General features: G+C 49.2%; 1 pseudogene; it reads right to left on the reverse strand.

The window, feature by feature from the left end:
• Window positions 1-7366: 7366 nt before the first annotated feature.
• Window positions 7367-8428, reverse strand: LOC147975523 (uncharacterized; annotated as a pseudogene).
• Between the last annotated feature and the right edge of the window lie 1157 nt (window positions 8429-9585).

Below are 9585 nucleotides of genomic sequence, written 5' to 3' on the forward strand. Positions count from 1 at the left end.
CTTTGCAGGCATCAAAACAACATGCTACAAGAACCATATGAACACAAACTTGACATGCACTTTAAGTACAGATTACATGTTTCAAATATCATAAACATCCAGGTTCATAAGTATCAAGATTAAACCAATATGATCAATGTAAAAAGCAACTTTATAACACAAATTAGGACTTAGTGAAAAACTAGGCATATACATGAGCAGAGTTAATATGATGGCATGTTGGAGGCATGAAACAAAGATGCTACACTAGAAGAACATGGCATCCAAAGGCATAACATGCTATTACATATCATCGGGCTCAAGTAACACAACATGGCATATTCATAAGAGCAACATGTTCATGGATATCATCAAGACAAGATGTAAACGTGATATAGCAGATTCTCAGTCTTGGAGAAAATCTGGGAATGCAACCAGGAACATTATGATGCTGACTTTGCAGGCACATAACAGCAAGCATACCAAGTTTAATATTTATGCAAAGGACATGATCATGTAGTAGGCATGACATAATTCCAATTAATCCGTTGGCACAATTCCGTATGATACATAGATTAATTACAATGAGCTTTGCAAAATGGAACATGCTGTTAATAGTCTGACAGCTTTATTTTTGAACAAATTGAGAGCATGAAAAGAGCAAGCTATAGTACGCTATAAATGCAAACAAAGGAATGGGTAGATAGCTCATAACATGTTCTTCAAAACATGATTACTGAACATCTCCAAAATATGCATATATTTGATGGTAGCATCAAGTAAACATGGGATCATAATATAACAGTTTAAGAGTTAGCAGAACAGTAACAGCACGTACGCTACTTTACAAGCTTGTGCTATTCACCACATCGCATATCATGGAATGAGAGTTATACCATTGCAAAGATTACATGCTTACGCTCCTAAAACATGTAGACATGTTACTCAAACGAAAATCACATAAAAAGATACGAAAAAGACAAAATGGCAAGTTTCAACAGTTTTTAGCCGTTAACTGCGACATGCACTTTTGCAACAAATATTAACATGTCAAGATGCATCCCAATATGCATTAAAAGAACACCATCATGTATAGCATGAAGAGAAGGACATATCCATATAAAGAACATCACCATAGGAACAATACGCACAAAGTTACAAGTCAGACAAGATGCACATATGATTTTTTAGAAAAAAGGACTTAGCCGAAATTACCAAGTCTAAAACTGGGTCTAAGTTAACTATATAGCGCACATGCGAGGGTTAGGGGGCGGCTCACCATGGGCTTGGCCCAGTCGAGGACAAGGTCGGGCAGGCAGGCGAGAGGAGGTGGGCTAGGCCGGCGGGCGAGGCCGGGGCCCACAAGGGGTCGAAGCAGGCGGGCAACGGTCAATGATGGCGCACGGCGCGCTCGCGTCCCTGCTCGACGCAGAGGACCACGACGGTGCCTAGAGGCTCCGGCGGTGCAGGGAACAACGGGATCCGTCGGATCCGTCGAGGAGGAGGCCGGATCCGAGTGGAGGTGGGGTCATCGATGACAAGGAGGCACGGAGCTCGAGGACGGCGGCGACGTTGCTGCGAGAGAGAGGGAAAAAGCTGGTGTGGAGACGGACAACAGAGAAGGAAGGAGAGGGAGGGTGGCATCCACCTGCTAGGAGCGGCGCACTCCGGCGAGGTCCGGCAAGGACCGAGGTGGGGCGGCAGGGAGCCGGCGTGGGAGGCACTTGGGAGCGAGAGCTCCTCCTTGGGCACGAGGCAGCAACATACTGGCGACAGCGGGGAGATACGAGCCTAGATGGGCTCAGGCGGGCTTCACACGGGCTTTGCGGGCCTGCAGTGGTGGGAGGCCTGAGGGGACGTGTGGTGGCGCGGGAGTTTTGGGGGGAGGCGGTTGCGACGGTGCTGATTAGCCTAGCGGCGACAAGTGGCGGCGGTGGAGTGGGGTGGAACAGATTTCGAGGTGGCAACGGAGGGGATAGGGATGCCCCAAAATGGAGAGGGGGTGTCCATATATAGCAAAAGAGGCTAGGTTGGGGGGTTTAGTCCGTTTTCGGACCGTTCGATCGCCATCGGACGGTCCGGAGTGGACAGGGTAGGTAGCTGGGCTAGATGGGTTGTGTAGAAGGCCTTGGGCTGTGGGATAGAAAGAGAGAGAGAGGCCCGGCGGCAGTTTCTGGATACTGAAAACATCCGATGTTTGACCGACTATAATGCCGCTATATGTTTAACGGTTGGGCTATCAAACGGATGCTGAAGGCGATGAAATTTGGCAGGTGGTCTACCTACAATAAAAAAAGACCGCACGCCAACATTCAACCCATTCCGAGAACATTTTTCTCCCACTTATAAAATAATAATTCGGAGGTGCCGCGGGCGCGTGCGAGTGTGGTTGGACTCGGAACAGACAACAGAGATAACTGGGAGACCCGAACCGATGCAAGTTTGAAAAACATGCAGATGAAATGCACATGATTACATGGAAAAGGTGCAACACGCAAGCAAATGACATGGCAACGACAGCGAATAACTGGAAGACATATGAAGCATTGGTCTTGGGGCGTCACACTTTGTACTCATGTTTGCTTAATAAACTGTTGCAGAGGAGAACACCGCCCCCTCCGATGGGTTCTATGTAGATCTCGATGTTGACGAGTAGCTTGCTACTCCAATGGCAACCTCGAGCCTATGAAGGGCCTTGTAGATAGTCATGCTTCACCAAGCCTTCTTTATTTCCAGTTGTCTGTACTCAAACAAGTTAGCTTCCGCATGTGCTTTTATGCCTGTATGACTTGAGTGTTGGGTCGTGTGACCCCTACCTGTATAGATATGTTATGTATGGCTCTTCAGATCCTTTTAAATAAATACTTTGAGTCGTAGAGTCTTGTTGTGATTCCATGTTGTATTTTCACATATCGAGAAGATTGTGTGTATGTTTGGAATGCCTGGTATCTATGGGATTCGACACCTAGTTGTTTATCCTTGGTAGCCTCTCTTATGGGGAAATGTTGCCTAGTGCTTCCACTGAGCCATGGTAGCTTGCTTCTGCTCCGGAACACATGGGATGATCAGCATGTGTCCTTCTTTGCTCCTGTGTTTGTCCTTCGGGGAAATGCCACACGGTGTCTACCGGAGTCCTGTTAGCTTGCTACACCCCCGATTCACTCATTGTTGACCAACACATGCATTGCTGGGTCATGTATGCATGTCCCTGTAAGTTAGTGCCACTTTGGGTTTACGACTAGTCATGTCGGCCCGGGTTCTTTGTCATATGGATGCTAGTGACACTATCATATATGTGAGCCAAAAGGCGCAAACGGTCCCGGGCCAGGTAAGGTGGAACTCGTGGGGATACCGTGCATGAGGCCGCAAAGTGATATGATGTGTTACATGCTATATCGGTGTGACTTAGGATCGGGGTCCTGACACCAAGGGTCTCCATGTCCAGCATTCCTGAAGAGGATGTGCAAGCCACAAGCTCAGTAGCATGTCAAGTGTTCCCTGAAGCCATCCCCTCAGAAATTGTTCAAGAATCTGAAGCCAAAGTGGTTGAAGATATTCCGGCTGCATCAGCCAAGGATAGAGAAGAAGAGCATGCTGTTATTGCCCCCACTGAACCAAGTGTGATTTCCGATGTGATTGTGCCTGACGCCCTAGTAACTGAAGCCTCTAAAGCCACTACGGATGCTAGTGCTACCACTAATATTGAAGCCAATGACATTGTCATGTCTGAAAACAATGCACAGCCTGAAGCCATTGATGCCATGGAAGATATCCAGCCATCCACCTCAGATGTTGCTGCTGCTCCACCTGTTCCACACACTATGGCAAGGGACTTCAACTGTGAACGTGGGCTGATTAGTGTTAGATGGCCCATCATGACACCTCCCGAAGCTCCTGGTCCGCAATATGACTACCACAACGAGCACATGCCTCACACACAGAAGCCAAAACTAAGAATGCCACGGCTTCCCAGGTTTGTCACTGCTCAGGGCTCATTCAGTGTCTTAAGATTCAGAGAGCACAACACATTCTTTGATAAGGCCAATAATCCCTACAAGAAGCCCAAGATATCTTCTGACAGGTTCTGGAGTCATCGGCAAAGAAGCAAATACTCATGCATCTTGTACAACCAGGACATAATCTTCCCACACAAGCGCCTGTGTTGTGATGCCATTGCTGGACTTCCGTGCCTTAAGGAAGCCCTTGATTGCTTTTGTGAAGTTGGCCTGCTCACCTTTGTTATTGACAAGGAGCACTGGAATGAAGAGCTCTTGCTTCAATTTTACGCCACCCTTCATATCTCAGGCTACAATAGGGATCCGAAAAGATGGATCCTTGAGTGGATGTCAGGTGATGTACATCATGAAGCCAAAGCTCAAGAAATCATCGAGTTTACCTCCCTGCCCACTCCTGGTGATCTCTATGAGCCAGGCTGCAAGTGATATGAACATGAACTTGAAAGCATCTTCCAGAAGCCAGAGCCCAATATGAGTCAAATGCTGAGCATGATGAAGCCATTACCAGTAAACGCTGAGTACCCCAAGGACTTCTTTGTGAATGACCTCGAGTACCTGCCATGCACCATATATCATATCTTGGGGCATACTCTCTGGCCAATCAAAGGGCACTCTCCACATGCCAAGATTGAAGGCACCATGAAGAGATTGGTCTTCTACATTCTGAATGGCATCCTGTTCAATACTCAAGATTTCTTCATCAGTCAGTTGGCAGCTTCTCGCATTGTTTTCTTTGGCCTCAAATTCTATGCACCATGGTTTATGCGGCTTATCAAGCTTCACTCCACCATCAACTATCAAGCTTCATTGTGCAATCATGTTGTTTTCTTGCCTGAAGTTGATATGTCTTATGAAGCCATCTATCCAGCGACTGCCAAGGGACCAGTCCGAGAAGACGATGCTGCTTTTCAAAGCTTCTCAGCACCCCTTGAAGCCATTCATGTGCCAAATCCACCTACTGCCGCTGGTCCTCTTGTCGGTCAGCTTAGGCTACCGTAGTGTGCTCCCACTAATGCAACAACCAGCACAGTACCTCAAAGGCCTCAGAAGCGTGCTCGTGTTCTAAATGATAGAGAACTTCTAGTTTCTGTTCATCAGAAGCATGATAGGCATCATGAATGGATGAAATGTCAGATGCAAACTCTTCTTGTGGATGTCAATCGCATACGCAACCGCTCCACTAAGAACTCATTTGTTTCCCATGAAGCATGTCGGCATTCCTGGAAGAGCCTTACTCTGCTTTGTTCTGACGATGATCTCACTTCAGATGGCTTCAGTGAAAGATTCAAGTTTGACTCCAGGCCTCCTCAATCTGCAAGTTGGCGCTCTACTCCGTCCATTGAAGACTCTGACTATCCATCTTCGTCTCCAACTGTTGTTGCACGAGTCATTGATGAGGAGGAGGACACCACTTCACCAACTATGGCTTCACTGCATCACGATTCTGCATCAGGCCTTGTTGTCCCAACAACTTCACCAACTTCCCCGGGAAACGCTTAGACACTCTATGTCTTCAGTCCTTTTTGAACATTCCCGACAAAAGGGGGAGAAGTATATGAGTTGATAGTCTTTAAGCGGGTCTATATGGGTCGGGTGCTTATTTTTGTTAAGTTTTGCAACTCTCGTTCTTGAACTGTTGGTTTTGAGTTGTAACACTTAAGTACTGATGGTCGTCTACTACTATTTCTGCTACCTTTTGTTGCGATGATAGATTTCGCATGAAGTCATTCTGCCGATGCCCATTTTTCATTGTGCATGTCATTATCTTCATTATAGTTATATGAAGAATTGTCTTAATGAGTTGAAGGAGATCTCCACAAAGCAGAACCTGCCATGTGCATTTGCATTCAAAGGCAAATTACTTATATGCACATCTTCAGGGGGAGCCCTTTCAACTTCATGAAGCCAATGACCGCGTTCCTTAACTTTCACATATTTTTATCCCCATTGAAAACTTCAACCAGTTTGTCATCAATCACCAAAAAGGGGGAGATTGTAAGTGCATCTAGTGCCACCCCCAGTTGGTTTTGGAATATCACCTTTGCTCTTTGTGCAACGTCCCTTCCCCCTGCTGAAACACAAAGGGGCCGATGGCCCCATAGGTGATCATGTTGAACCATGATATCTTTGGCGCGCCAGGTAGGGGGAGGCGCTTGTGCGAACCCGAGGTTGTGAGCAGCACGTCAATCTTCATTATCGTCTTCTTCATTGACGGCTTCATCATCTATGGCGCCCAAGAAAGAATCCAACGTACCAGCTCAAGAGAGAAGCAACATCTCTTCTTCGCCCATCCTGTCCAGTTCCCTTCACCTGTCTCTGCCGCGGCTGTGGCGACGGCGGGAGCAAGGGATGGCAGCGACATGATAGCCCCGAGCAGTCCAGGCAGCATGATCACCGTGCGGTCCCCGCTTGGAAAAAGGGGCAAGGTGATAAGGCACATGGTTTCTCCCTCCACCACTATCACTTGTCGATGATCAAGCTACATTGGGTTTTAGCATTGTCAATGCTGATGAGCCCGCGTGAAACTCGGTCCAGCATTTGCCCTGCTAAGGGAAAATCCTTAGTAGAGCACCGGTGCGAATCCCTTGATAGACGCCCCAATAAGCATGCTCCGGCAAGGCCTTCTGCGTCAGCGCGACTCTCGTGCCAGCTGTCATAAGATCGTTGAAAGTGTAAGGGGAAGGGGAGAGAAACCAGTCTTACCTTGCACCATATTTCATAGCCCGCGAGAGATCTATGATCCCTTCCGGCCCTTGCCGGGGATCCGAAAGCAACAATCAAAGTGCCATCCTCCCAAGGCACGTGAATGTGGCAAACGACCATGACCAAATAAGGAGATGAGCGCAAACGAAAGCTGAGTTAACATGTCCATTAATTTTGTCTCCAGAGTTTGCATTTTCTTACCTCTCGGATAACTAAGATAGCTCGTATGGGAAAATCTTTCGTGTGATGGCACCTTGCCGGATTTGTCTGCGCCCCCATTCGGTTTTGAGCATGCTCGCCGAGTGGGCGGCTGCATCAAAGACGCCTAAGGAACAATCCGCCGGGGCATGTCTTCGCTAGTTGAATGCTAAGGACCCATTCCTCGCAGCAATCGCGGCAGCGTGCTACTAACGGGCAACCAAGATACACAAAAAAGAAACCAACCATACGAACATCCGTGGATAAAATACAAGAGGGATAACATGCACTTAAAGTTAATTAAACATCAGTTCAGCATGAGCAAAAGTAGTGCGGGATCTAAAACACAAGACAAGCATAATGTTTTGTTACAGGACAACATGGCACAAATGATTCAGGGCCATGCATGCTTGGCGGCCTTATGAAGCCCTAGGGACGGAGAGGACCTTGTCGGCGAAGGGGGCCATCTTCTACTCGACAGCAGAAGCATCCGCGCCTACTGGAAGCTTCCTGAAGTCATCGGCGAGGTTGAGGTCTAGGTGGCGGTAGGCGATGTTGCTCAAGACCATGAACAGGGCATTGCGCGCAAGCTTCCAGGATTCACTTGCGAAACGAGTAGCTCTTCCTTCCTCGCATGACTTTAGCCCGTCAATCAACTCGTTGAATAAGAGCCCTAGCTTGATGCTTGGGACCTCATGCTTGCCAACTGAGAAGACTGGTCTCTCCATGACCATCGTTGCAACCAGGGCAGTGAAGCGCTCAACAATGTCGACCAGGCTCTTGACCCAAAGATCGATCAACTTGGATTGGTTCGACAGCTTGTCCTTTGCATCCTTCCGGAGGATTCTCGCATTGTCCAAATCCTTCATTAGCTGCTTCTCACGGTCCCCTCCAGATTCAATCATGCTCTCCAGGGTGCCAATCCTGGCCTTTATATCAATAATGGTGACATTGGCAGTCTCAAGATATTGGCTCTTGGAGGAGAGATACGAGTGCACATCCTTCAGGAGAGTTCCTACCTTCTGAGATTCCTCCTTGAGAGGCACGACTTTCTTGGCGGTCCTGGCAAGCTGCTCTATCAGTTTGGCCATCTGTTGGTCGAGGTCAGCTTTGGCGATGGATGCAGCGGCGAGGTCATCGGCAATCTTCTTCAGCTGAGCAGCGGAATCGGTAGAGAACGCATCAAGGGCCACCTTGTGCTTGTCCTCAAGCTCCTTGGTGCATTGTTGGACAAGGGCCTCCAGTTACTCGTCCTTGATGCAAAGGGCAGCCTCGAGGATCTCTTGCCGGGAGGAGATGTCCTTCTCCTTGGTGTCCAAGAGCGTTGTGCGCTCTGCCAGGTGGGCCTCCCGGGCATCAACATCCTCCTTCTCCATGGATATTGCCTCCTGTTGCCGCAAAAGGACTTAGAAGTTCTTGCCATGCCACTCCCATAGCTTGCTACCCTTGTCCCTCAGCTTCTGGTCCATGCTGTTGGCGGAATTGTGTTGCTCTTTGAGTGCCTGCCACTTCTGGCCATACTAATTCTGCATTATTTTGATGCCCACTGCCACGTACTCCAGGAAGGACAGATCCATGACTACATCGACAGAATCATCGGCTTCTCCAACGTGCTGGGACAAGGCTGCCATGATACGCTGGATCTCTTCTTCAAGCTCCACGCTCACTGCTACTGAAGAACTAGGGGCTCCGAGACCGGGTTGGGGAAGCACTAGTGCCAATTAACTTGAAGCTGGTTGCGGGGTCCCCGGCAAGGTGCCAAATGAGGGAAGAGGGTTCATGGTTTGTAGGGGGGTTTTCTCTTCAACCAGTACCCCCGATCCTCACACACTGCCAGAGGTTTTCTCTGTTTCCTTCGGGAGCTCCTGGATACCTCCGACAGCGTGTTCCTGCCCCTCCACGGCAGCAATCTTGGCGGCCTCCTCCGCACCATCTTTCCCTATGTTGGCCACCACCTTGAGCAAGTTTGGCTCCTTGGCCAATGATACTGCAAGCGAAGACAACAAGCAATTATGAGGAGGCGGGGTCGTTGATGTGGCAGGAACCTTCAAAAAGAGAGAAAGGGAGTTACCGGGAGTTGTTTGCCATGGAGGGTCGTCAGTCTCTCCGGCTACATCGGCTGCCGGGGCATGGGCGCCGCCCCCTTCCTCGGTAGCCATTATGTCGACCTGGGCGGACCCTTTCGTGGGAGCACACGTCAGGGATTCCTCAACCCGATCGGTGGGTGGAGGGGGCCCCCTCCTGGAAGGCCTCACCCCGAGTGGTCTCCCCCTCTTCTTTGGCTGGGGAGGTGGGGAGCTCTTCTGCATCACTCTTAGCGGGAGGAACCAGTCCCGTGCCTTCGCGCTGGGGGCTCGTCACTGGATTGTTCGTATTGCTTCCGCCAAGCCCGTGCCTTTTGGGGACCTCGGCGGCTCCACTCGCCTGAGCCGTTTGACCTGGTGGATTAGGGTGTCCTCCTCCTCCTCTTCCTTGTCAGAGGCCTCATACAAGATTAAATCAGCAACCCAACAAGCACGTGAAACTTCAACAAGAGAAGAAGTTGATCTCCTTACTCTAAATCGATGAGCATGGAGCTCAGCATGAACTCCATGGGCGGATAAGGTGCCCTGCTCCTCTTCAAGGTCGGAGGGGCGGTGCTTCCTGGCAACCTCAGGACTTGGTGAGCCATCAGGGGCTCTAGCGAGGA

The sequence above is a fragment of the Triticum urartu genome, chromosome 4A (genome assembly GCF_056163025.1).
Source record: "Triticum urartu cultivar PI428250 chromosome 4A, HENAU_Tu73, whole genome shotgun sequence".
Lineage (NCBI taxonomy): Eukaryota > Viridiplantae > Streptophyta > Magnoliopsida > Poales > Poaceae > Triticum > Triticum urartu.